This window comes from Ascaphus truei, chromosome 15 (genome assembly GCF_040206685.1).
Source record: "Ascaphus truei isolate aAscTru1 chromosome 15, aAscTru1.hap1, whole genome shotgun sequence".
Taxonomy (NCBI): Eukaryota; Metazoa; Chordata; class Amphibia; order Anura; family Ascaphidae; genus Ascaphus; species Ascaphus truei.
The window spans coordinates 7,671,175-7,695,671 of record NC_134497.1 but is presented as its reverse complement, the minus strand read 5'-3'; the positions used below and the strand labels follow the sequence as shown (position 1 = coordinate 7,695,671).

Sequence of the window (24,497 nt, the reverse complement as noted above, 5' to 3'; positions counted from 1 at the left end):
TGAAGCAGGGAGTGATTGGGCCACCTGTGCTGAAGCAGGGACTGATTGAGCCACCATTGCTGTAGCAGGGATAGTCTGACCTGGAGGCCTTGAGTTGCGCACCCCTGTCCTAATTAACACTTAGTGACATCATAAAGAGGGAGGGGCTACAAAAATGGAAACTCCTCCCCTGTCTCAGATTGTTGCAGGTTCTATTTAACATCCCAAAGGATTTAACCCCTTCAGTGCCCTATTGACATATGGTATAGGTCAATAAAAGGGGCACCATATGTCATTGCCATTTGCAAATTTTTTAGGGGCGGTAAGCGGTCCAGTGGAGTGCCGATCGCGAACCACAGGGGGGATAACGACAACAGAGAACTGATCACGTGAATTCTCCGAAAGAGCGGTGTCCTGACCCCGATACTCTGGCGCTGAAAGGGTTAAAGCAGCAATTTCCCAAACCGAACCCACCTATTTCTTTACAAGACCCGGACTGTAAGGTTCTCCAGAGCGAATCCGCACTATATCCCCCCCCCCCCCCATGTCAACACTTGCAAAGCCAGGATGTCTTCTGTTCTCACAGATCATATGATCCTTGCTACCCGTGTCACATGATCCTTGCTACCCGTGTCACATGATCCTTGCTACCCGTGTCACATGATCCTTGCTACCCGTGTCACATGATCCTTGCTACCCGTGTCACATGATCCTCTTCTGTTCAGATTGTTATGGCGGTTTTCCAAGTGTGGCTCCAGGAATGTATTTCACGCAACCATGTCCAGTCGGCCGTTCCAGCGAGGAACAAACTGAAATAGCAGCAGTCGTGTTTTTATTAGGTTAAACATATTTGATTGGCTCCTTAAATAAATCAATTAAAGTATTTTTCACCAAACAAAAGCTCTTAATGTTTGGAGGGATTTTATATATTTATATATTCTCTTTCTCGACAAGGCTGCTTGTGGATGCGGCAATCGGCACCACGATTTCCTTTTTTATATATTTATATATTAACTAGCTGATATACCCGGCGTTGCCCGTGATGTAATGTTCTGGCTCCCCCATCCTCCCTCTCAACTCCCTTCCCCCACTCTTCACAGCGGTTCAGAGCTGCGACCCCCTCCCCCCACTGTTCACAGCTCCGATTCCCCCCCCCCCCATTCAATGCTTTGTTTCCCCCCTCCCCCCCGCCCCGTTCACAGCTCCGTTCCCCCCGTGTGTTTGGCAGCTGAGCTAACTGAGGCGGGAAGTGTATGTCAGTCAGTCAGTGAGTGTGTGTCAGCCAGTCAGTGAGTGTGTGTCAGCCAGTCAGTGAGTGTGTGTCAGTCAGTCAGTGAGTGTGTGTGTCAGTCAGTGAGTGTGTGTGTCAGTGCGTGAGTGTGTCAGTCAGTGAGTGTGTATCAGTCAGTCAGTGATTGTGTGTCAGTCAGTCACTGTCAGTCAGTCAGTCAGTGTGTGTCAGTCAGTCAGTGTGTGTCAGTCAGTATGTATTTATGTGTGGGCTTCCCCCCCTTCACTCCTGACTCCCTCCCCACCCCCCGTTTCCTGACTCCCTCTCCCCCCCCTCTCTCCTGACTTCCTCCCCCCACCCCCCTGCTGACTGGCGGTGGCGCGCTAGTGTCGGCGGCGAGTGGACAGGTGAGGCGCTGCTGAGAGGGGGGGGGGTGGTGGTGGGCTCAGAGGCGGCTACAGTGGTGTTGTCCTTCCCCCTCCCCCGCGCGCATCTGTGTTGGCAGCGGGTGGGGAGGAGGTGAGGCGCTGCTGAGAGAGGGTGGGGGGTGGTGGGGCAGAGGCGGGTGTCGTCGTCGGCGGTGGTTCCCCCTCCCCCGCGCGGAGCTGTGTCGGCGGCGGGTGGGGAGGTGAGGCGCTGCTGAGAAACGGTGTGGTGGGGGAGGGGCGGCTGGAGGCGGTTCCCCCCACCCCCCGCACGCGGAGCTGTGTTGGCGGCGACACTACCCGCATGCTGCTGCTGGCCGGGGCTCGGGTGAGCCTGGTGGATTCCCTGGGGGGAGGTGAGCTGGGGGGGTGATGGGGTGGGGGGGAGCCGGCGGGGAGTGGAGCTGGGTGAAGAGGAGTGTGTGTGTGTGTGTGTGTGTCAGTTGGGTGAGGCCGAGGGGGAATGTGAGTTGCAGGTGAGGAGAAGAAGAGAGTGGCAGTTGAGTGACGTCATAGAGCCACCAATCTGATTGGCCAGAGGCTAAGGACCAATCAGATTCACTACATCTAGCACCAACCTCACAAATTTCAATTTTATATATTAAGATAAGGATACTGTCAATAACCAATCTGATATTATTTTCACAGGCCTCATTACGCACAATTTACTTTAAAGAAGATTCAACTTATCCAAGGAAGTAATTTACTTTGATATAGTGTTATTTATTTCTCTCTACATTGGATTACATCTGTAAAGCAGCAATACAGGTTTCTATTATTGTTTTTTTATTATTATTACATAATTAAACAGGTGATCTCCGGAGCTGAACCCCATTAATTTCAGCCCCGGAGACCCTTTGCTTCCAGAGATACATACCTTCTCCATAGGGATGCCGGTATCTATGCAGCCAGGGAACTGTGTGCCTAACAAAATGGTGGCGTTTAAAGCTCCCGCATCACGCGGACCAATAGGAAGCCATGACGTCATTCGTTGCAGCCTCCTATTGGCCCACGTGACTGGCACATTTAAACTCTACATGCATCACCTACGGAGGTATCTCTGGAAGCAAGGGGTCCCCGGAGCTGAAATTATCACTGCTCATCTTCCTGCTTCAATTCTGTAATCAAAAAATGAGACCTGTAGTGCCCCTTTAAATTAGATTATATCTCCCAGATCTTTGATGTATGGTATTCTTAGCAATATTGCTGCTTTAGCTTGGGGTGAGATATCACTTACCTGCACATTTTACTATAATTCCCCAAATATCAAGCAGAACTATTCACATTTACATAAGGGTTCTACCTGTGGCGCTATATCAGGTTCACTGAAAACAAGCTTAAAGTCGGAGTCCAGATGTCCAGTTTCCTGACTGGTTTACCCTCAGAATGTTCATACTTTCATTCCACCAGATGAGGGCAGTGCTGTCCACGTTAAACCCACTTATAAGGCTCGTTGGAGAAGTATCACAAAATAACAGTAAAAAGCTAGTTTCCAGGTTGTCACTGTGAAATGACACAGTGACATGATGTCCCGTTGGGGCATTTGTTTGCCTGGCTTGCTTTTTTTTAAAGTTCGTATTGAAATGGAGAGATTGGCGAGTAAGGCTGCGCTTATAGCGCCGACACAGCGACGCGACGGTGACGTCACGCAGCGGTTGCTGGAAAAAAATCAAATTGACATGACTGCCAGCGATCTCGACGAAGCCGTCGCGCCGCTTCTACTATAAGCGCACGCGACGGCGGCAATACATTTGTTTCACCGCGACGTCGCCAGCACTATAAGCGCAGCCTAAGCCGTTAAATGAATATTTTACTCCTCTCGGCTGGGGACTGCAATGTTCTTCCCATCGCGGATCTGCAGTTACAAGTCAGAATCGGGACCCTGCTCTATATGGTGGGATATACTTGTTCTTAGGTGGATATATACCTAGTGCTTAACCTCTAACCCAGGGGTAGACCACTCCAGTCCTCAAGGGCCACCAACAGGTCAGATTTTCAGACTATCCCTGCTTCAGCACAGGTAGTGCAGGCGTTGATTGAGCCATCTGTGCTGAAGCAGGGATATCCTGAAATCCTGACCTGTTGGTGGCGCTAGAAGACCGGTGTTGGCCACCCCTGCTCTAAGCCAAAATTTGGCTTCTTTTTGGATTCGATTTACATCTCGATCTGCTCTTGAGCAATATCGTCCTTGTCTGTGTTAGATTGCGCGAGCTTTATATGCCATCTAGCACTTTATCTTGCCTCTGATTCTGGGGGATTTTTGTAGGTTTTTAACATACATACACCATTATTCCCGGGTACCGTTTCACGTATCTCCTGGGGGGGGGGGGGGGTCCTCGTGGCACCCCCCTCACAATATATAGCATCCAGTATTATCTCATTGTGTATTTAACTGTGATTGGGGGCTTCTCCTTTTGATGTGGTCTGTTTACATTGGTTTTATGGTATTATGTATCTTGCTGTGTTTTAGGTAATAATAAATAGCCTTTTCATTTTTTCCACACCCCTGGGTGCCCTTGTTTTCTCTGGGACAGACACCTACCTTGTTAGGTTTTGGTTTGTTCCAATCTCAGCATCCACATCAAAGCAGCCCAGCCCTTATTACCATGTTAAGCTTCTACCTGGCAGCACCGGAGATAACTCTGTAATGCTTCAGAAGATTTTACGCATTGCATTATTGTTCATATTTGACACCAGAAATTTCCCGTCTAGAAGTCGTGTAACAGACAACCTTAAGAATCTTATAGAAACACACAAAGTCACCTTACCCGCGTTAAGGGCAGAAGCAGACTCCTGTGTTTTTATGCCGCCTACAAACTGGTAACGAGCACCACCGTATTTGACCATTTCCTCCTTTATTGTCCCCGGGTTCCTAAAATGAGGTGAGCTCTATATATCCTGATTGCAGTTGCAAAATCAATATGTTTTAGAAGCCGCCAGCTGGAACAAGAGATCATGCTCTGCCGTAAAAAACTAATTCCATATATATTTATCAGTCAGGAGATCCTGGCGTTGATTTATTTTATACACCGGCATCTTTATTGTTTCTTTCTTATTACAAGCAGGTTAAAAATTAAGCAAACAAGAGGCTATTGCTGCAGTGCTGTACCAGTGGGGATGGCTGTAATAGGCATTACTTCCAAGTGGAAAATTGGTGCTTATATTTTTTTTATGGGCCGCAGCATTCAGCTCTTTCACTCAACGGCAGCAGCATCCGCCGCCTCTAGGTCACCTTTAATTACTGTGGGTGACGGTGATGTCAGTGCACCATACCCCCAGTGATTTATAAAGACAGGGCATGAAGACTTATGACACCAAGCAAGCCAGAAATCTAAAAAGATATTTCGCCGATGCCGCACGCCGGCGGTAATTAGGTAATTAAATGGGCATTACCCGTTTGCCCCACTCCTGAAAATGAACAGGCTGGAATGTGATTATTTTGTACAATAAAAGCTGTCGAGGTGCACCGCATATCATTTGCAGCGAAGGCAGCATTCTGGCACTGTGTTTGCGTGAGATCACATTTCTTCGGTATGCTACAATGGATTATAATCTGATTAGAATGGGGATTCATACAAAGCCGCAGCTGAGAAAGGAGTCTCGTGCATGATAGCAGCATTCGTGTGTCATTGTAGCACTGCACGTTCAGCACCGCATTCCCGTGCAGGTCTCCCCTCAGACAGAAAAGAGTTTAATGATGGTGCAATCAAATGTGACATGCGCGGGACACTAAATTGTATTGATTTGTTAGGCAATGCAGCAATCCATTTGTATTTGCATTACCTTTGAGGAAACTCCTCGTCTTCCTCTCTTTCTTCTCCTCAAGGGGATCGCATCTAATCATTCTCTTCAATTCCCATTGCTCCATAGCCGCGTTGTATCGTGATTCTTCTGTGACAGAGGTGGACAACTCCAGTCCTCAAGGGCCACCAACAGGTCAGGTTTACAGGATATCTCGGCTTCAGCACAGGTGGTGCAGTCAAAGACTGAGCCACTGATTGAGCCACCTGTGCTGAAGCAGGGATATCCTGAAAACTTGACCTGTTGGTGGCCCTTGAGGACTGGCATTTGCTACCCTGGCTTTATGATATTTGAATTTGTTCCACCTCTGTTCTTACATTCCCGGACTAACATGATGTCGCCAGCTGGATTATCACTGAATTATCATTTTCATAACTGAAAGTATCAGCCTCACATTATTTTGTGAAAAACAAATTTCCTATTCAAAGTGGATAGTTTATGCGTGGGTAGAAAAGGTTATCATATTGGAGAGGGAGTGGCTCAGTGAGTAACGTCACTGACTGGCACTGAGAGTTTGAATCAGGGGAACCTGGTTAAATTCCCGGTGTCAGCTCCTTGTGACCTTGGGCAAGTCACTTTACCTCCCTGTGCCTCAGGCACCAAAAGCATAGATTGTAAGCTCCACAGGGCAGGGACCTGTGCCTGCAAAATGACTCTGTAAACATGCTATTATTATATTATTTATTGGTATTTCCAAAATAATAACTGTTTAAAATGTTCTCTAGACTCAAAGTTTGTTATGGGGGTGTGATACCTCTTCAAATAGATAATGGCAGGTACACACAAATCCATACTCAACAACACAATCAAACACACACTGCATGCAAAGAAAGCATGCACGCTGCAGTGGTGGAGGAGTAGTTGTGGTGTACAGTAATATCTTGTAGGTATAGTATCTCCAATCGCCAAGAGATTAAATGTATTCCATGGCCGAGAAATAGAGCTATATTCTTGACAAAAGAGTGATGAGAATCGGTATTGGTAACTGGCATTTTAGACTTGTTTGAAGAAGTAGTTAGGACATAGCAGGAACATGAGGCTATGTATACTGTACCTTCAACTATGGCCCATTATTGGAATCCAGTTAACTTGGCAAAAAGGCAAGGGATACAGTTAAAGAGTCAGCCCCTTAAAAGCATGATGGAACCCAAGGTGTATTCATTTCATGTTAACAAACACCTGCAGTGTAAATGTTACAGACTCTACGATGGATGGTGACAGTACGGGATTTGTACTGCTCAAATAAAGCTGTTTCATTCCATTCGATGGCTTCTGACTTCAGAACAAACCAATCAAACAATCTTACATGCCATGCCTCTATTTCCTGCACCTGTTTTAATACATGTGAACATGGATTTATTTCTCTTTTAGAGCATTATGGATATATTGGGGATTACTGATTCCCTATCAAATGTTCTGCTATATTGCACAGCTATCTGAGTAATTATATACAGAATTCAACACTGTACCAGCTTTACCAGTGGGAAAAGAAAACAAGGGAATACGGTATGTGTTACAGACTTAATGAAAACTGGACATTTTGGCTTTCAGAAGCGAAATTGATTAAGTTCTGCCCTACTCCAGACTCTCTATAGATCGGCTGTACATTATACATCCTGTTTCAGCGTGTCAGCAGTTTTACTGGAAGATAATCTTATGTTTAGCATATCTGCAGCCTGTTAAAATAATGATACTTAGTTCTAGAATACGCCTGCCTGCACCTGCCAGCTATTCAGCTAAATAGTTCAATGTGTTTTTTTGGCTTAACGCAAGATGTCTCGGACAGGTTCCAACACTGACAAGTGTGATCATCTTTAAAAAGCCCCTGCTTAATTTCTCTTTTAGACAAGGACACCAAGTATCATATGCTGCTTTCTCATATGTCTACACAAATCTATCACTGCATGTTCATGAGTGTGTTTGGATACTGCTATTGGTTGGGTAATATGATGATATATAATGTATTGGTGGAGACCTTTTTACATCGCTGCAGAGATCTTGCAGCAATCTTTAAATTACCAGCTAGGAAAATGGCAGTGTGCTTGTGGCTTGCAATTTTTGTTGTTGGCATACAGTATTTATTTTAAAAAGTCCATATACAGTGAATGTGTGAAACTCCCATTGGTATCTAGGCCCATTTTTACTAAGCAATGCTGTGCTAAAAAAAATACACCTTCCTGTGCCAAAAGACACCTTCCAACTCATTCAAGTAAGTAGGCCGTAGATTGTTTTATGGCATAGCAGTGCTTAGTAGATATGGGCCATAGTGCTTAACGGTTTATTGTAACTAATACAATAATTAACTTTATTGTGTGTTGCATGTTTCACACTTTATTATGATGGTTGTTATGAACATGGCATGATATCCTGCAGAATAAAAACGTTTGGGCCACTGATATGTGAATTTGTAATCTTTCAGTGACGCTAATGTCAATTTTCTGTTTACTTGCATCTATACTGATTTCTAACCATTTAAATGAAACCACAATGACTAACCTCCCCCCGGTGAGCGCCTGTAAATGTTGACTGCATGTGTGTGCATCATTAGAACGCCTAGTAACTAACAGCACATATTGGAGCAGTTTCTTCCATTTGCTGCCCTCAGCTATTTCCATGCAAACAATGACGGGCATGCCATGCTGTCTCTGGGAGTGCCGCCACTTGCCGTCTGCTCTCTGATGTAGAGGGAAGCAGGCAGGAGATGCCCACCGAGGCATACAGTTGGTTCACCTGGGAAATAAGCTCATAAGTAACGCAGAAAATTATGTTTTTAAGAAACCGCTCTGCTGCTGTTCTAGCCTCTGTTAATCTAACGACGTGGGGCTTTCTCCTCTTTGCAGGAGGCTGGGGTGAATACTGGGGAGCCTGTGAGGTATGCGGAGAAGCCATGAGTTGGAGGTGTTAGGCGTAGGTTTAACCCATTCCCTGCTTATGGTGAAACAATACATTGCTGACCAATGAATTTATAGTGACTCCCAGGATTAAATAGGTTTAAAATGATTACAATGTTGCCAATTAAAGGCAGATAGAAAGATGGTGTCTGACATTGATGCTTTTTTAGGGAAGGGTGTCAATAGTACCTTCTGTGCAGGGGGGTTGTCATTAATTGCAGAGATAGTGAAAATACTAACATAGCTACATGCCATAATTGATGTGACTATATATAACGCCACATATAGGTAGGGTAGCATTGTGCCTCTTAAGGCTGCGTCCATACAGCCTTCGAATGCACGGAGGTGTGCGTGTGCGTGACGTCACCCGCGTGAAGCGGGTGTGCTTTCAGGACATGGTAGATGCGCCGTGGGGGCGTGTCTAGGGGCGTGGCTGTGACGTCACGGAGCTGGTTCGCCCTCATTGGGCAATCCGGTCACATGAACTGTCCGTCGTGCAGAGAAATCAGTTTCAACTGATTCCTCACGCACCGCACGCCTACTCCTGCTGACGCGCGTGTGCACCCGCGCGGTCTATGGGCGCGACCAATGCCTTAAGGCAGGGGGGCGCAAACTTTTTTCCCTGTGCCCCCCTGCCAGCGGTCCCCTCACTCCCGCGCCCCCCACTTACCCGCGTTCCGGCGTCATGATGTCACGTTGCCATAGCAACGTGACAGCACATGACCTCGCGGCGTCATTTTGACGCTGCGTTGCCATGGCGACGCAGGAAGGAAGCCGCCGGAGCCAAGGTAAGTAAGGTTTACAGAGGCCCTGCAGCTCCCCCGGCACTTAATTTAAGTGCCTTCGGGAAGCGCGCGGGGCCTCTGTAAACCTCGCACCCCCCCCGTCGTCATTTTCGCGCCCCCCAGTTTGCGTACCGATGCCTTAAGGCAATGTGATCGTGCCGCGGTCTTCGGCAGCATGGACACCACCGTAGTCTTTGAATTTCTGCATCCTTTGATCGGTAACTTTCTGTATACTAATGATGTACTAGGAAAGCCTGTAGTACAGAGCAGGGCGGCCAACTCCAGTCCTCAAGGGCCACCAACAGGTCAGGTTTTCAGGCTATCCCTGCTTCAGCACAGGTGGCTCAATCAGTGATGCTGTCAACAACTGTACCACCTGTGCTGAAGCAGAGACTGATTGAGCCACCTGTGCTGAAGCAGGGATATCCGAAAAATCCCTAACCTGTTGGTGGCCCTTGAGTACTGGAGTTGGCCACTCCTGGTATATAGGAATCCCGGCATCACCAATTTTATGTCAAATAGATTGTGTTGCTGTAGGAAAAAACAAGAGATTGGATACAGATTCTACTTGTCATATTAGAATGGTTTGTCTTGGGATGTTTTCCTTGTCTTAAAGAAAAATGATCACATTTTAGTACATAGATTTACCTGATAGAAAAACAAAAACAAAAAAAAGCTTTTCAGCAGAAACTTGCAGATTAACATCTTGGGATCTGGTGGGGATTTCCGTAGTGCAATGTACTGAATTCCTCTCCTGAATCGTGCCTTGTTCCAGAGCTGGTGCAGAGCATTTGATAAAGTATATTACTATATCTCCATCAGACTAAACTTGCATTTAATAACAGAGCAGCCATTGTTTCTGAAAATATTGAATACAGAAGAATCATAAAGGTGTTATAGATAGAGAGTGGATGTCATTCTGGCCAAATGTACTGTGTATTTCTCTTTTCGGGACACCCAACGCATTGTACAATGTGTCTATGATGAAAGTCTTATGAATTCCCGTCCTGCACAAATAATGAAGAGTGGCAGGGAAAATACCGCAACAACAACTTGTGACACCTTCTGGGACGCGAATACTGAAGTCCTGCCAGCTAACTGATTAAAATCACCCGAGAAACAATAATTCACTTAAAAAATGGGCTTAGTTAATGCCAACATCTTAGCATAGTGCTTTCTTGGCCACAGTCCCAGCCAATGCAGGTCCAGGGTCATTGGTTAGACCAATAGCGTCTTCTTCATCATTCTTTGCTGGTTTGGACCCTGTTTAACTTTGGTAAGAAACCCAGATAGAGGATGCTCATATTCATTATGATATTTAAGGCTTTCACTGCAGAAAGATCACCTATTCGAGTACTGCAGCTTAAAATGTGTTAGAACCTATGGATTACCGCTTGGTACTAGGTCTTTGCTCACAATGAATTAGTTTTTGTATTAATCGTTGTGTTTGCTTTGTAGTGCATTTGTAGAGTGTTCATGTGCAGGAGTTGAGTCTGCATGTTAACTGTGGAGCACCGTGACCTTGAGATTCAGCACTGTGACCTTGAAATAAGGCCAAGTAGTACCACTGCTGTGCTGGTGATAGTAGCATACCCAGAATTTACTGAGACGTGGGCATAAAGGACCTAACAAAAAAAGTATTACAGCCAACACCTATCATGCAAGAATAAACTTGATATAACTAAATAAAAGTTAGATCTTCAACCCAAAAACTGTTAGGAAAGAGAAATTCGTTGCAGAGCAACAAAGTATACTTTAATACTAACAAGTACATCCGGCAGACTGTTAGGCTGGGATGGGATGATGGATCAAACCTCATCACCTACAGTAACTTCCTCCAGTAGAGACCAGTAATGATTTTAGACCATCAAGGTTACATTTGACATGCGATACTATGCTGGTGACACAGACCTGACACCCCAGACACACTTATTGAGCCGGTAATGGGGGTCGGGGGGGGCTTTTAAGGCGGAAAGTGGCTTTTTACTTGTGGGGGAGATGATGAAATATTTTCTTGAAAAGATTGACAAGAAGCTTGCTTGCAGAAAACAAGGAATTCATTTTAGTTGACATTCCTACTGCCGAGAGAGAGCAGGTTGCTGTATTTACAGCTCCGTGAACCAACATTTAACTAGCATTCAATAAATGTTACAGTTCTGCAGTTTCATGTATAGTACATCTGGTGGATGTGTATTCGTTCAAGCTCTGCTTGCTGTTCTGTGTTCTGTTGATACTTTGCTGTGCTCAGACTGTACTACATAAAACTTCATTAAATGAGCACAGAAATGATGATGTGTGATGATTGTACTGCGATGGTATACTGCAATAGTACATTTTTTTTCTGGTGTTACCTTAATAAAGTAGATTACAAGGACATCCAGACCTCAATTTGGAAAGGTGCATTGCCAAAAGGTTTTTACACTTTAACTACTGTACCAGGCAACACTCCATATAAAAGTTTCATATCAACCCAATGTTGAAATGTTGGTGGTGTCCAATCCTCTTTCAACTATCTCATATTGTCTTATTAATGTACAGTAGCAAGAAAGGAAAGACACAGAAAGATGCTGTCACTGCAAGACGAGAGAGAAGGGCAAACACGGGTTAAGTGATAGAGAATATTTGCAATGCTGAAATATAGGGATTATTTCATGCATTGCTTGGACTTCTGGCACCGAACCGGTGTCGGCATATTTGATCTGTTCTGTGATTGTCCGTATACATCCTAAGAAGCTTCATGTGGCAGAAAGTATCCCTTAAAATATGTAGAAAATTACACATCTATACATCTTGAGAGAACCTGTGCAAGGTTGATGGGAAGGGGGGATGACTGAGATGTTTTGGCAGCTGTGTTGGCATGGCATCATGTTTGGCCACTATGCCTCTTCCTCTGCGAGCACACATTGTACCCTGCTAATGACTGAGGTCTGTCTGGGCAGGATCTTATAGAAGATATTAGTTGGGTCCTTCTGTGCGATTAGATGCATAGATTAAGAGTGAGTTCCAGTAAAATCCCCATGCACAAATATTTTCATCATCTTTACAATCATGAATCCCATTGCAACCTAACGTAGAAATATTATACAAATTAGATTGTAAGCTCTTCGGGGGAGGGACTCCTTTTCCTGAATGTTACATTTATGTCTGAAGCACTTCTTCCCATCACGTGTTATATGTATTATTTGTTATTTATATGATTGCCACGTGTATTACTGCTGTGAAGCGCTATGTACATTAATGGCGCTATATAAATAAAGATATACATACAAAATCCAAATATATATATTTTCGTTATAGTTGTTTCACCCATCTTACCAACTCTAGAGATAACCTCAGGTGTTCAAGGCTTTTCTGGCAGTCAGTGGGTTAATACAGGAGAATTAAATGCGTCCTACTTTAATTCTGTTGTGTTCCATGGTACCAAGAGGTGGTAACATTGTGTCAGTTGGCACCCTGGGACACCTGTGAAATGAAACCAGGACAGTTATATTCACGGGAAGGGATGAAAACCAAGACGGAATGAGGAGGGGGTGAGAATAATGAGGCGAGAGAGTTACTGGAAATGAACATAGTAAAAAAGAAAAAAATGGCAGTCTAGTAAAATTGGGGGAAAAAACTGCAGTTTTGGCACCAGGCAAAGAAGAAAACTGTCAGTGGCTTCTGAATTATGCTCTGCAATGCGGGCTCCGTGAGCACTGGGAATGAGAGAGTATGTCTGCATGCATAGAAGCTGGGAAGGGTGTAAGGTTAAAGAAGATGGTTTTTAACCTCCCCTGAGCCTCTTTATTAACCCCGACCTTGCCTGACCTTTTCATGCTCTGCCAGCCGGCTTATGCCTTTTCATATCACCAAAGCGTAATCAATAGTCCCTCCCGTATTAATGTTCCTGCTTCCCGTCACAGGCTAGAGCCGGGTAATGCTAAGTGAGCTGAGGAGACCAGAAATGCAAAGGAGGAGGCAGAGGTTCAAGTGAGGTCTGTGGAACCTCCCCCCCCCCCCCCGAAATGATAACATTCACACATCCAGGACGGGGAGCGTGTGGCCACTGTCTGTGACCATTACTGTGCTCCTTAGTTTAAAGCAATAAAGTCAGGAGTAACGGAACACAATCTTTTTAAAGATTGCGAGGATAAGCTGCTGTTGAAATAATAATGTTGATATGGACATATTATTGAATTGCACTGGGGGGGGTCCCTGGAGAGGAATTTGTTAGCAGTCTTTGGAATCCATTTTGTCTGTTTGGTCATGTCCCATATGCATTTCTTCATGCTGTGTTCCAGAACTCATTATCTCTGTGTGAAAGAACGTGGTGTAGCGAGTGAGTTTATCAGCTGACCCATAAGGCCATGTGCTTTGCTCAACGCCCAGAAGTACCATTCTATAATTATATATAACATAATTGGATAAATTGTATCTTATGTATCTTATTATATTTTGTTATTTCTACTGAGCTGTTTTAACTCCATTTTCAATTGCTGTAGTGAGCTTTTAGATGATAGGCTTAAGAATAGGGAGGAGACATTATATTCTGCCTAGCAACTTATGTTAGACAAAGAAAATCAAATGTGTATATAAAGCTTGCTTGGGCCCTCCCCTTGCAGAGTCGCTTGTTAACCCTCCTGTATGATCATTCAGTATACTATGCAATAAACTACTCATTATCTACGAACCCGAGTTGTGAGTTTGCAAAGAACGACCCTGCAAAAGGAGGTGGAAAAAGGAGACCTTTGTGCATTTTTGCAGCTGATAAAAACTCAGCACTGCAACTCTCTAATATCATCTTATCTGATTAATTGTAGGGTTATGTTCCCTGACAGTGGTTGCACAAAAAGCTTCACAGCACTGTGTCCTATTTGAATGGCAGTCATGCTTGTCAAACCAACAGGATTTTCAGAAAGGTTCCAGTGGAATTCCAGATACATATGCCCCAAAATTTAGTTGGGCTAAAGGGGCACTATTGTTCTCCAGACACAATCCATTTCTACAGATGATTTGCCCAAAATCAGTATTACACACTCACCAACTTAACACGTATCTGTGCAGTTTTCACTGGTCCCAGGGGCGGAACTAGTCACCGGTGAGCCCCGGTGCAAGTGTACAAAAAAGGTCCCCCTATCCCCTCGGGGCTATACCTGTGGAGCGAGTGCGGTGACTGCAACGAAGGGAGCCCACCAAGGTGGTGATTGTGGAAGTTGGACCCGGTGGGGCCTAATGTCTGTGGTAAGACCACCTGGGTGGGCTCCCTCACTGCCAGGTAAGGCCCCACACCACAGGTAGCGCCTGAGGAGGGGGTGTGCAGAGATGGGGGCCTTTAGAAATGCTAGAATAAGTGCCCCTAAAGGTTGTGGACCCCAAAAGGTGGTGGGCCCTAGTGGAGCCGAACCGCCTGCACATATGCTGACTGGTGCCTTAAAACAGTTAGATTATCTGGCTGGCACCACCCCCTGGGCGTGTTATGGAACGTGTGGAGTACATGGAATGTTCTTACCTTTTATTTCTGCCTTTATAGAAGGCTCTCGGTCTGCTTCTATGCTTCCGTACCTGTGATAAGCACTGTTTCTACTATAAATGAGATACATTGAAATTCAGCTACCATGAAGAGCATATAACCTGTATGCTACTGGCCGGGTTAGCAGGGCCCTCCACCCTCTCTATCACTTATGATTCATCACTCGGTTTTATTGTCTTCCTCAACAAGTGCAGCTGATTCTTAAAAATAGATTTGTTTTATGACTTACTTGGCTAAATTCCCAATTTGCAGACAGTGCTTTTAAAGTCTGAGCATCTCTAATGTGCATTTAATGTAAAACACAAAAATCCCATGATCTGTTTTATGATTCAAGTTAGCTAAACACTAAGATCTTCACGTAGAGTATAGGGAATAGCAACGAATGGTGACTCTGAGTCCTCAAAAATGCAAGCAACATTGTTGCCGCGATATCATTTTGACAAAATGTGGGGTTTTGGCAGATTGCAAGAGGCAATAATCTGTGTGTAAAATGTCTGAGGGTGCTGAGTAAATTCTGCAAGTTATTAGCTGGTTCTGATGATAACCATGACAATCCTACAACTGCTGGACAATCATAAATGCTAATGGTTTTAACCACAGTGGTTTGACTGCATATTATTGCAATGTACTGTATACATCAGCCCCCAGCGGAACAGCACCCTATAACTCCATTCATTACTACCAAGGTCTGAAATGCTATAGTATATTTAACTGAATACATTAATCAAGGCTGTTACACTTGTGTTATCCTCTCCCGATGGAGTTTTAACTTCTCAATGTAGGAACACATTAAATAGTTGAGAGGTTTAGCGCACCTAATTACATTAGCCAATTCAAGAGCTAGAGTTCATTAAAGCCAAGACAACTAGCAATTAAATACAATGATTTAATTCTACAAACGGTCAACGCCATAAGACACTGAAAGATAAGAAAGGGTACTCTATGGTATGGAGGAACCTGAACATAGAAACAGCTGCAGATTGGATACAGGGTCTCATGGAAAGTGTTCATAGATCATTAGCTTTGTCCCAGGCTAGTGTATCCCCATTGCCACGCTACAAATAATGGGCTCTCGTCACTCTGACCTGCCCAACTCATCGCGTGATCCTCATCCAGAGACTAATGGTAAAAAGAGGAAGTGCACCCCCTTCTCAATATAATGAACCCCTTAATCTCCCAGTGAGCCGGGCTAACACATTTCACTGAAATGGTTAAAAACAAAGGCAGCGTAGACATGAAAATGTGTGAAGATGGATTCCAGACAATCCTTAGGCCACGCCTATAATGCCGGCGACGTGACGCGTGACATCACTCGTCGCCATCGCTGCAAGCGAAAGTTGTGTTTCGCTTTGCGTCGGCGTCGCGGGCGACCAGGCTCCTGATTGGTTCAGGGGCTGTCACATGAGGCGACAGCCCCTGAAAAATCAAATAATTACGACTACCAAAAATCGCGTCGCCCCGTTGCTTTGTCGCCGTCGCGCTTACTATAAGCGCACGTGGCGGCGACAATGCATTTGTTTCCGGGCGACGTCGCGTCGCCGGCACTATAAGCGCTGCCTTATGCAGCAATGCCACCATATTCCGTTATCTCACGAGAGGTTGAACTTGATGGACTTATGTCTTTTTCCAACCTCTTCTACTATGTAACTATGCTTGTGATTTGTTTTGTTCACCGCACTCTATTGCAATACAACGTGCATGAAGCTCCCACGTGTTATTCATTTCACTAGTAAGGATATATGAAGGTCGAGGGTGCAGGGCTGCTACTCTGTATCATTCGGGCCAAGTATTCAATTCCATATATGTATTTCAAGTGATTCATTGCCTTAATTACTACATCTTGCTTACATCTCCAGTACTTTTTGCCGTGCCTCAGTCATATTACTCCCTCCGTTCCACGTTGCAGCTAATTAATACCGTCTAACGTGCTCGTTAGTAAATGTGTGTACTTGTCACCTTTAATTTCCCGCTGGCCTGTGCAAAAATTACACTTTTTAGGTGATCAAGAAGTTCCATTTTCCGGTTTGTTAGGTAGAACTGGCAAAGCTGCTGAGAAAACTGCCCCTACCTCTCTGGTCCTGGCACATTGCAGACACGTCATTTACATGGGAAACGGATAGGACATGAGAAATGGATATGAACAATGGGAACGCTTTTCTCCTGCTTCTATTCATATCACTCCCATGAGGATGCAGCGGCAGTGCCACTTACAAGTAACCAATATCCCATTTGCTGTGATATTTTGGTACCGTGCTTTCACACAGTGAGGATTTTTGGGCAATTTTGATATCCATCTGATTCTTGGTTGAGGGATCCAGTGAGATACTATACGTGTTCTGTTCCAGAAAATACTAATTTCATCCAACTGCAGAACATTTACGGATCTTCTTCAGGTTTTTAAATTAATTATGTGACAATCATTACGCTTTAACTGCTCCATAACCGAGCAACTGCTACGTAATTATATGTCCCTTCAGGTAATAAAGAGCATGTTATTCATAAGCTCACATCTTCCCTGTGTAACGACTCAGTAATGGGGAATGATGGGGAAAAATATAGCCACAAATGAATGCTTTTCTTCAAGTTAACCACTTCACTGCTTAAATATATATATATTATTATTTATTTATTTTTTAAATTAAAATCATATAATAGAGTGAGAGAGAGGGGCATACGTTACCCAAACCCACAGTTAGAAGTAAAGAAAGATGCAGCACATTGTAGGTAAGTGAAAAAAATCAGTGTATTAAGAAAATAATCCAATGGTTCGGTCCTCAAAAGAGGACTTACTTTTCCACCCTTTTAAAAGTCCTACTGTATATTAAGGACCAAAGCGTTGGATTCGTAATACTGTACACTGTTTCTTTTCAGTTATCTGCAATGTGCTGCGTCTTTCTTTACTTTGAGTCGTGGGTTTGGGTAATGTATACCTCTGTTTGAATATTATCATGTGTGGACTACCTTAGGTGTGCCTACTGTTACCAATGTTTGAGTTATATGTGAGTGTGTATAATGCACAAATATTGATCCAGCGAATATTGACTTGAATAGAAGTTTTTGGAATCAGTAACTGACTTACCCATGCTGAATAGAGGCCTTAAATTGCACATAAATGTAGGGTTTCCACCTCCTTCCATAGAAGTTGTTTTACTTAAGCAACAGGAGCTCTTTCAACTTGAATGGCCATTTGCACAACCAGAGCTACACCGGTGTTTGTTATTAAGGGTGACATGTCACCCCGGAGGGCTGTTAGTGTATCACCCCGGAGGGCTGTTAGTGTATCACCCCGGAGGGCTGTTAGTGTATCACCCCGGATGCTGCAATGTTTTATTCATTTATTACTGATGAAAGATTTTGCATTTCATTTCATATAACGGAAAAACTGCGATTTTACAAGTATATTTATAGTCAGTCAGTTATGATAACGCTGTACTTTCATAAAATGAGATTGTAGATACAGTAGTGGCAAAAGGAGCGTCCCTGGAGATAAGCTAATAGGATATGCAAATTATATTTTAATGAATCCTATTAGCATATCTCCTAGGTATCTCAGGTGTGCTCCTTATTCAGCACAGGTATCTCAGGTGTGCTCCTTATTCAGCACAGGTATCTCAGGTGTGCTCCTTATTCAGCACAGGTGTCCTAGGTGTGCTCCTTATTCAGCACAGGTGTCTCAGGTGTGCTCCTTATTCAGCACAGGTATCTCAGGTGTGCTCCTTATTCAGCACAGGTATCTCAGGTGTGCTCCTTATTCAGCACAGGTATCTCAGGTGTGCTCCTTATTCAGCACAGGTATCTCAGGTGTGCTCCTTATTCAGCACAGGTGTCTATTAATAAGTTGTTTCAAAGTGGGTTTGAGGAGAGATATATAGCACTTTGGACTCTACTAAAACAGGTCTCACTCACACTCACTCTCTCACACACTCTCACTTTTCAGGGTCTGGATGGACCTAACGCCACCTTTAGGTAAGACGTGAATTAGGTTATTGGACGCGAATGTTCACCCACGCTAAAGAGTTAAACAACGGCTGTTGTTTTTACATATAATTAGCTTAGTGGATACACAATAACATCCGTTACCTATTTAGCTCACCTGACACTATTCACTACTCTCTGGCAAATATTGCCCCCCTCCCCCTGCCCTTTATTAGGAAAGGGAGGCTCAAGAGAAAACAACATTTGTTATAAGGAGCAGTAGTTGAAATCATGGGATATTATCAAAGGCTTCCGATGCTACCACATCCAGGGCCTGTGTAGCGAAGTCTTATTAACCTTTTTGATGCCGGAGGTGTTAAGAACTGCCAGCATTGCGATGCGTTGCCTCACACATCATGGGTTAATGTTCCCACGATGAACTAATAGAATTAAACCATTGCTCTTTCATGCTATCCATGCCCTAAATAGCTGTAGGGTAGGATAAATCTCTACAAAGAGATGAGCTCCTTCATCTTGTACTTTGTAAGTAAACTAAAGAGAAATATGCAGCCTAAGAGAACCCGAAGCAAATTTTCAAATGTAAATTCCTCGCCATGAAAGCCGACTTCCCTTTGCCTTGGATTAAGATTTACTGCTCCCTACTAAGTGGGATATTTATTGTGCTGCATGTGCGCCCGAGCTGGAGCCCTTTCTGCACACACCCTGCTATTATCGGGCTTTGCTAAGAAGCTGTCGGAGAGCAGAGATTGTGCTAGGGATGCTATAAATAGTTTTTCTTTTTGAAGAGTTATGTATTTTCCTTGCTTTTTAACGTTTGAAGAAGTGGTATGTAAAGTTTTAAGTGTGAGGGAGTTTGACGGACAGCTGCCCCCCTTTTAATAGCGGGTGCCATGTTGATGGGTGGGGGCAGTAGGTTGGGTTTGTTCTTTAGATTTAATATTGTTGGCACAGAAGATTATATCAATCCAGATTGATATAAATGGAGTGAGTACTTTTATTCCATGAGTTTGATCAGTGGTGATCAGAGATACTGGTGCTGTTAGGAGAAGGGGATAGCACAGGAGTGGCCAACTAGTCCTCGAGAGCCACCAACTGGTCAGGTTGTCTCTGCTTCAGCACAGGTGGCTCAATCGTTGACGGCACCCCCTGTGCTAGAGCAGGGATATCCGGAAAATCTGACCTGTTGGCGGCCCTTGGGGACTAGAGTTGGCCTCCCCTGCCCAAGTGCAAAGGGCAGCTTAGGGCGCTTAATAACAGATATACAAGCGAAACAGAAGGTATATCCGTGGTTACTATGTGGATGTGAAAACAGCGCAGTCACCGAATGACTTCTGGCAAAGGCAACTGTGACCAAACATTGGCATTCGGCTGCAATTCTGCATTCTGGTGAATACTATGGATGAGTTTTTTGCTGTGAGTGCTCAGGAATTTCTTGCAAAGAGAATGTGGTAATTGATGGTGAGTACTCTGAGTGTTAGATTTAGTGATGGATAAACGACACCCCACAGGAGTCATAAATCCGTTACTCTGAGCGGGTCTCCCTTTGCCTTCCCATTTATGGGCCTTAGATTTACATAAGGCATCAGCAAGCAGTGCAATAAAAAGTAATGAATGGGGCAGAGCTTTGATGCAAAATAATCATTTTAACATGAAGTTGCTTTTTAAACAAATAATAGCCCCACCTACCAGAAGGGCATACCTATATCGTCCAGGAACCAGAAGGGCATACCTATATCGTCCAGGAACCAGAAGGGCATACCTATATCGTCCAGGAACTAGAAGGGCATACCTATATCGTCCAGGAACCAGAAGTGCATACCTATATCGTCCAGGAACCAGAAGGGCATACCTATATCGTCCAGGAACCAGAAGGGCATACCTATCTCGTCCAGGAACCAGAAGGGCATACCTATATCGTCCAGGAACCAGAAGGGCATACCTATCTCGTCCAGGAACCAGAAGGGCATACCTATATCGTCCAGGAACCAGAAGGGCATACCTATATCGTCCAGGAACCAAAAGGGCATACCTATATCGTCCAGGAACCAGAAGGGCATACCTATATCGTCCAGGAACCAGAAGGGCATACCTATATCGTCCAGGAACCAGAAGGGCATACCTATATCGTCCAGGAACCAGAAGGGCATACCTATATCGTCCAGGAACTAGAAGGGCATACCTATATTGTCCAGGAACCAGAAGGGCATACCTATATCGTCCAGGAACCAGAAGGGCATACCTATATCGTCCAGGAACCAGAAGGGCATACCTATATCGTCCAGGAACCAGAAGGGCATACCTATATCGTCCAGGAACCAGAAGGGCATACCTATATCGTCCAGGAACCAGAAGGGCATACCTATATCGTCCAGGAACTAGAAGGGCATACCTATATCGTCCAGGAACCAGAAGGACATACCTATATCGTCCAGGAACCAGAAGGGCATACCTATCTCGTCCAGGAACTAGAAGGGCATACCTATCTCATCCAGGAACTAGAAGGGCATACCTATATCGTCCAGTAACCAGAAGGGCATACCTATATCGTCCAGGAACCAGAAGGGCATACCTATATCGGCCAGGAACCAGAAGGGCATACCTATATCGTCCAGGAACCAGAAGGGCATACCTATATCGTCCAGGAACCAGAAGGGCATACCTATCTCGTCCAGGAACTAGAAGGGCATACCTATCTCGTCCAGGAACCAGAAGGGCATACCTATATCGTCCAGGAACCAGAAGGGCATACCTATATCGTCCAGGAACCAGAAGGGCATACCTATATCGTCCAGGAACCAGAAGGGCATACCTATATCGTCCTGGACTGTGGAGACTTACTCTGCTCTGTGCGCTGATTACTTTGCTGCTCTCTCCAAACTCCAGTTATTCCTGGGAGTTAGAGCACCTTTACCGTTTCCACTGTGGGCGGGTAGGTGGCGTTGCTGCAGTAATCAAGGTCTCTGCTCTATGAGGAACAGGAGGGAATACTGTGTGTTTCAGAAGTTTGCTATCAGACTTGGGCAGCCACAGTGACAGAACGTTTGTAAAATGCACTATGTCCCTCCTTGTTTGACCCTCCGCAAACATCAGCAGGATTTTACGCCCATTCCAGATGTGCTGCTTCTCAGCTCGGCACCTGGACATTGAATCACTCCAATTAATTTGCATTGACTGCCTTTAATTATGATGCCTTCAGCTTCCCCCCCGCGCCCCCATTTGACATTTTCTTAAGTAACTTAATTATCATTACCTAGGATTTATTAACGGTGGTGTTGACATATAGTACGCTTCCCTTGGGGATGAAACAGTAGCATGCAGATTACAAGGGGAGGCAGGGGGAGGAGAGAGGAACAAGGTAGAATTATCATGGATCTCTTGGTTCTATTTTTGAGATTTTAGCCACATTTTAATAGACTTGTGATTTTACAGCTGGTGACCTCTGACAGAGACATCAGTGGCAGCCCATAAATAAATCAGAGATGCAAATCACTCACATGCACATTACAATTCAGGGACAGCAAGGGAGACGTTGCATGGAAAACAAAGGCAACATGTTTCAAACTGCATTCTACAGCATCTTCCTCGCTGGGGGCCAGTAACACGTTGCAAAATATGATTCATCACAAAAGATAGAGTGCAACATATACCAGCAATGCGCCTAAAAGATCAAATATGTTCAACTGTTCATGCAATGTCTTGTATATCATGTATAACCCTGGTCACTTAACGAAACCAAGTCTTTGTCACCATAACTCTGTGCCCAGGACATACCTGAAAACGAGAGGTAACTCTCACTGTATTACTTCCTGGTAACACATTTTTATACATAAATACATAATATGTTGGTGGCATATGCATAGCAGCTTTTTATCAATATGCAGATTAACATATACATTTAATATTTTTTCCTTTCCCTAATGTTACTTTTATGTCTCAAGCGCTTATTCCCATTACGTGTGATATTATTATGTCACGTGTATTACTGCTGTGAAGCACTGTGTACATAGACGGCGCTTTATAAATTAAGATAAGCGTATGCTTAACAGTGTGTATGGCAACCTGCCCAGCACTGTACATTTGTAACAGGCAGTGAAATACGCCAATTCATGTAAAGCACAGATCAGTTCATTAGTGGCAGCAAGTGGCAGGTAAAAGACTCATGTTAGTCCCAGACATTTGTCCTGTTGAGGCCCTGGTTTATTGAGAACAGTTGGTAAGAAAATGTTTTCTTCTGCACAGTGATCACAGCATTGCTCTGTTTATACCTAACACGACTCCCAACAAAGACGTAGGGAAGAGAGTAAGTCCCCAATTATAGAGGCACACTAAACCTATTCTTGCATATGTCCACCAATCTATTAGTACAGGAATGGCCAACCCCAGTCCTCAATGGCCACCAACAGGTCAGGTTTTATAGATATCCCTGCTTCAGCACAGGTGGCTCAGTTCTGACCGAGCCACCTGTGCTCCTGAAAACCTGACCTGTTGGTGGCCCTTGGGGACTGGAGTTGGCCACCCCTGTATTAGCATATACCCCTAAATATGGGGGAGACCTATAAGAGTATAATGTTTACCATAAGCAAACCCCTAGTAAGGAAATAGTGTATAATGGTTAGAATTTAAAACAGTCGACAAAGTTATGGTTTATTCTTATAGCATTACTTACAGATCAAAGTTCAATCAATGATGATAACATGTGCTCAGGTGGTAATGATAGATCAAAGACAAAGAAACCCTTGTCTCACGTGCTGCTGATGTTTCTTGCAGAGAGGGGTCTTGCAAAGAGAGGGAGTTGATCAGAGTACAACTGTATTTATTGTCGCTAACTCCGCCCCCTCGTGGGTTCCGAAGAAATACGTTTTCGTGTTAGGATTCAGACTAGGCCTTGAGATGGGATAGCTAAGCCAACCTCCAACATCTGTTCTGCATTAAACCTTAACTGGAATTCACCGCTTTTGGCTTAGATATGAATTCTAAATCTTACAACATACTCTCATTCAATTGTCTTGATATAAGTTCTCATTCATACATTTTAATACAATAAATGGATTTCTAACAGTTATACTAATGGATTGGTGGAGTATAGGTTTAGTGTGCATATAATTGGGGGCTTTCTCTCTTCCCTACGTCTTTGTTGGGAGTATTGTTACGTTGGCTCATTATTTCCCCTAGTACACCTACGTATTACTTCCTGAGGTTGAGCAGATATCACCAGTGTTGTCTTGCTCTGCTTATTGGATTGTTTAGTTACGTAGATGAGCTTATTAACATGCAGTATTTTGAGATAGCAAGGTTGGGCGTGTGATTTTGCTGGGCACTGTCTTGCTGTCAGTGCAGCATCATGGAACTGTCTCTCCGGCAGAGCAGGGTTCGGTGTGCATCTGACGATGGGACCTGTGTCTGTCCCCTAACATAAGAATACTGTCACCTGCATATTACAGTATTTTAAAGATGGTGTGGTTAAAGTTGCCATAATCTGTACCAAACCCACAGGCAGTGTATGTGCATATGTGTCTTTTATTCATACAGCTAAAAACATCAGCTAGCAATTAAAAGCATTACAATGTTTTTTGAATCTGTGAGAATTAACGATTACCTACTACTCAACCAACCCTTGTAGAAGTCTAGTGCATGGCAATGCTAATAAAGTTAATGTTACAATGGTTTAGTCAGTGAATGAGGCCTATAAACACCCCTGTGACGTTTTACTTGTGCCTAACTGCCAATGTTTTAAGCCAAAATTCATGTTCTGTTTTTGCTAACAAAAAAAGCATCAAATAAATTGAACAAATATTTTAGCACTCAACATCTTCACCACCCCCACCCCCGACATTCCCACATTTACTCAGCACCTGCTACTCCTTTGGGTGGGACCATGATGTACTTCAACTTTTTGGGTTGTTACACTGCCATCTAGACCAGCCCAAAGCACCACCACAT

The 24,497-nt window shown here is 44.2% G+C and overlaps 2 long non-coding RNA genes across 8 annotated transcripts in view; one reads left to right on the top strand and one right to left on the bottom strand.

Annotated features, from left to right (window-relative positions):
* LOC142466461 (uncharacterized) overlaps window positions 1–24,497 on the bottom strand; it is a 50,168-nt gene that overhangs the window by 1,536 nt on the left and 24,135 nt on the right. The window contains exons 5-6 of one of the 7 annotated variants that reach the window (XR_012788159.1): window positions 4,178–4,277; window positions 654–788 (exon numbers count right to left, since the gene is read on the bottom strand). The exons of the other annotated variants lie outside the window; for them this stretch is intronic. This is a non-coding gene — a long non-coding RNA (uncharacterized LOC142466461). The remainder of the gene's footprint in view (window positions 1–653; window positions 789–4,177; window positions 4,278–24,497) is intronic. 7 annotated transcript variants of the gene reach the window in all.
* The window catches only part of LOC142466463 (uncharacterized), a 46,684-nt gene that overhangs the window by 11,912 nt on the left and 10,275 nt on the right, over window positions 1–24,497 (top strand). The window lies entirely within an intron of this gene.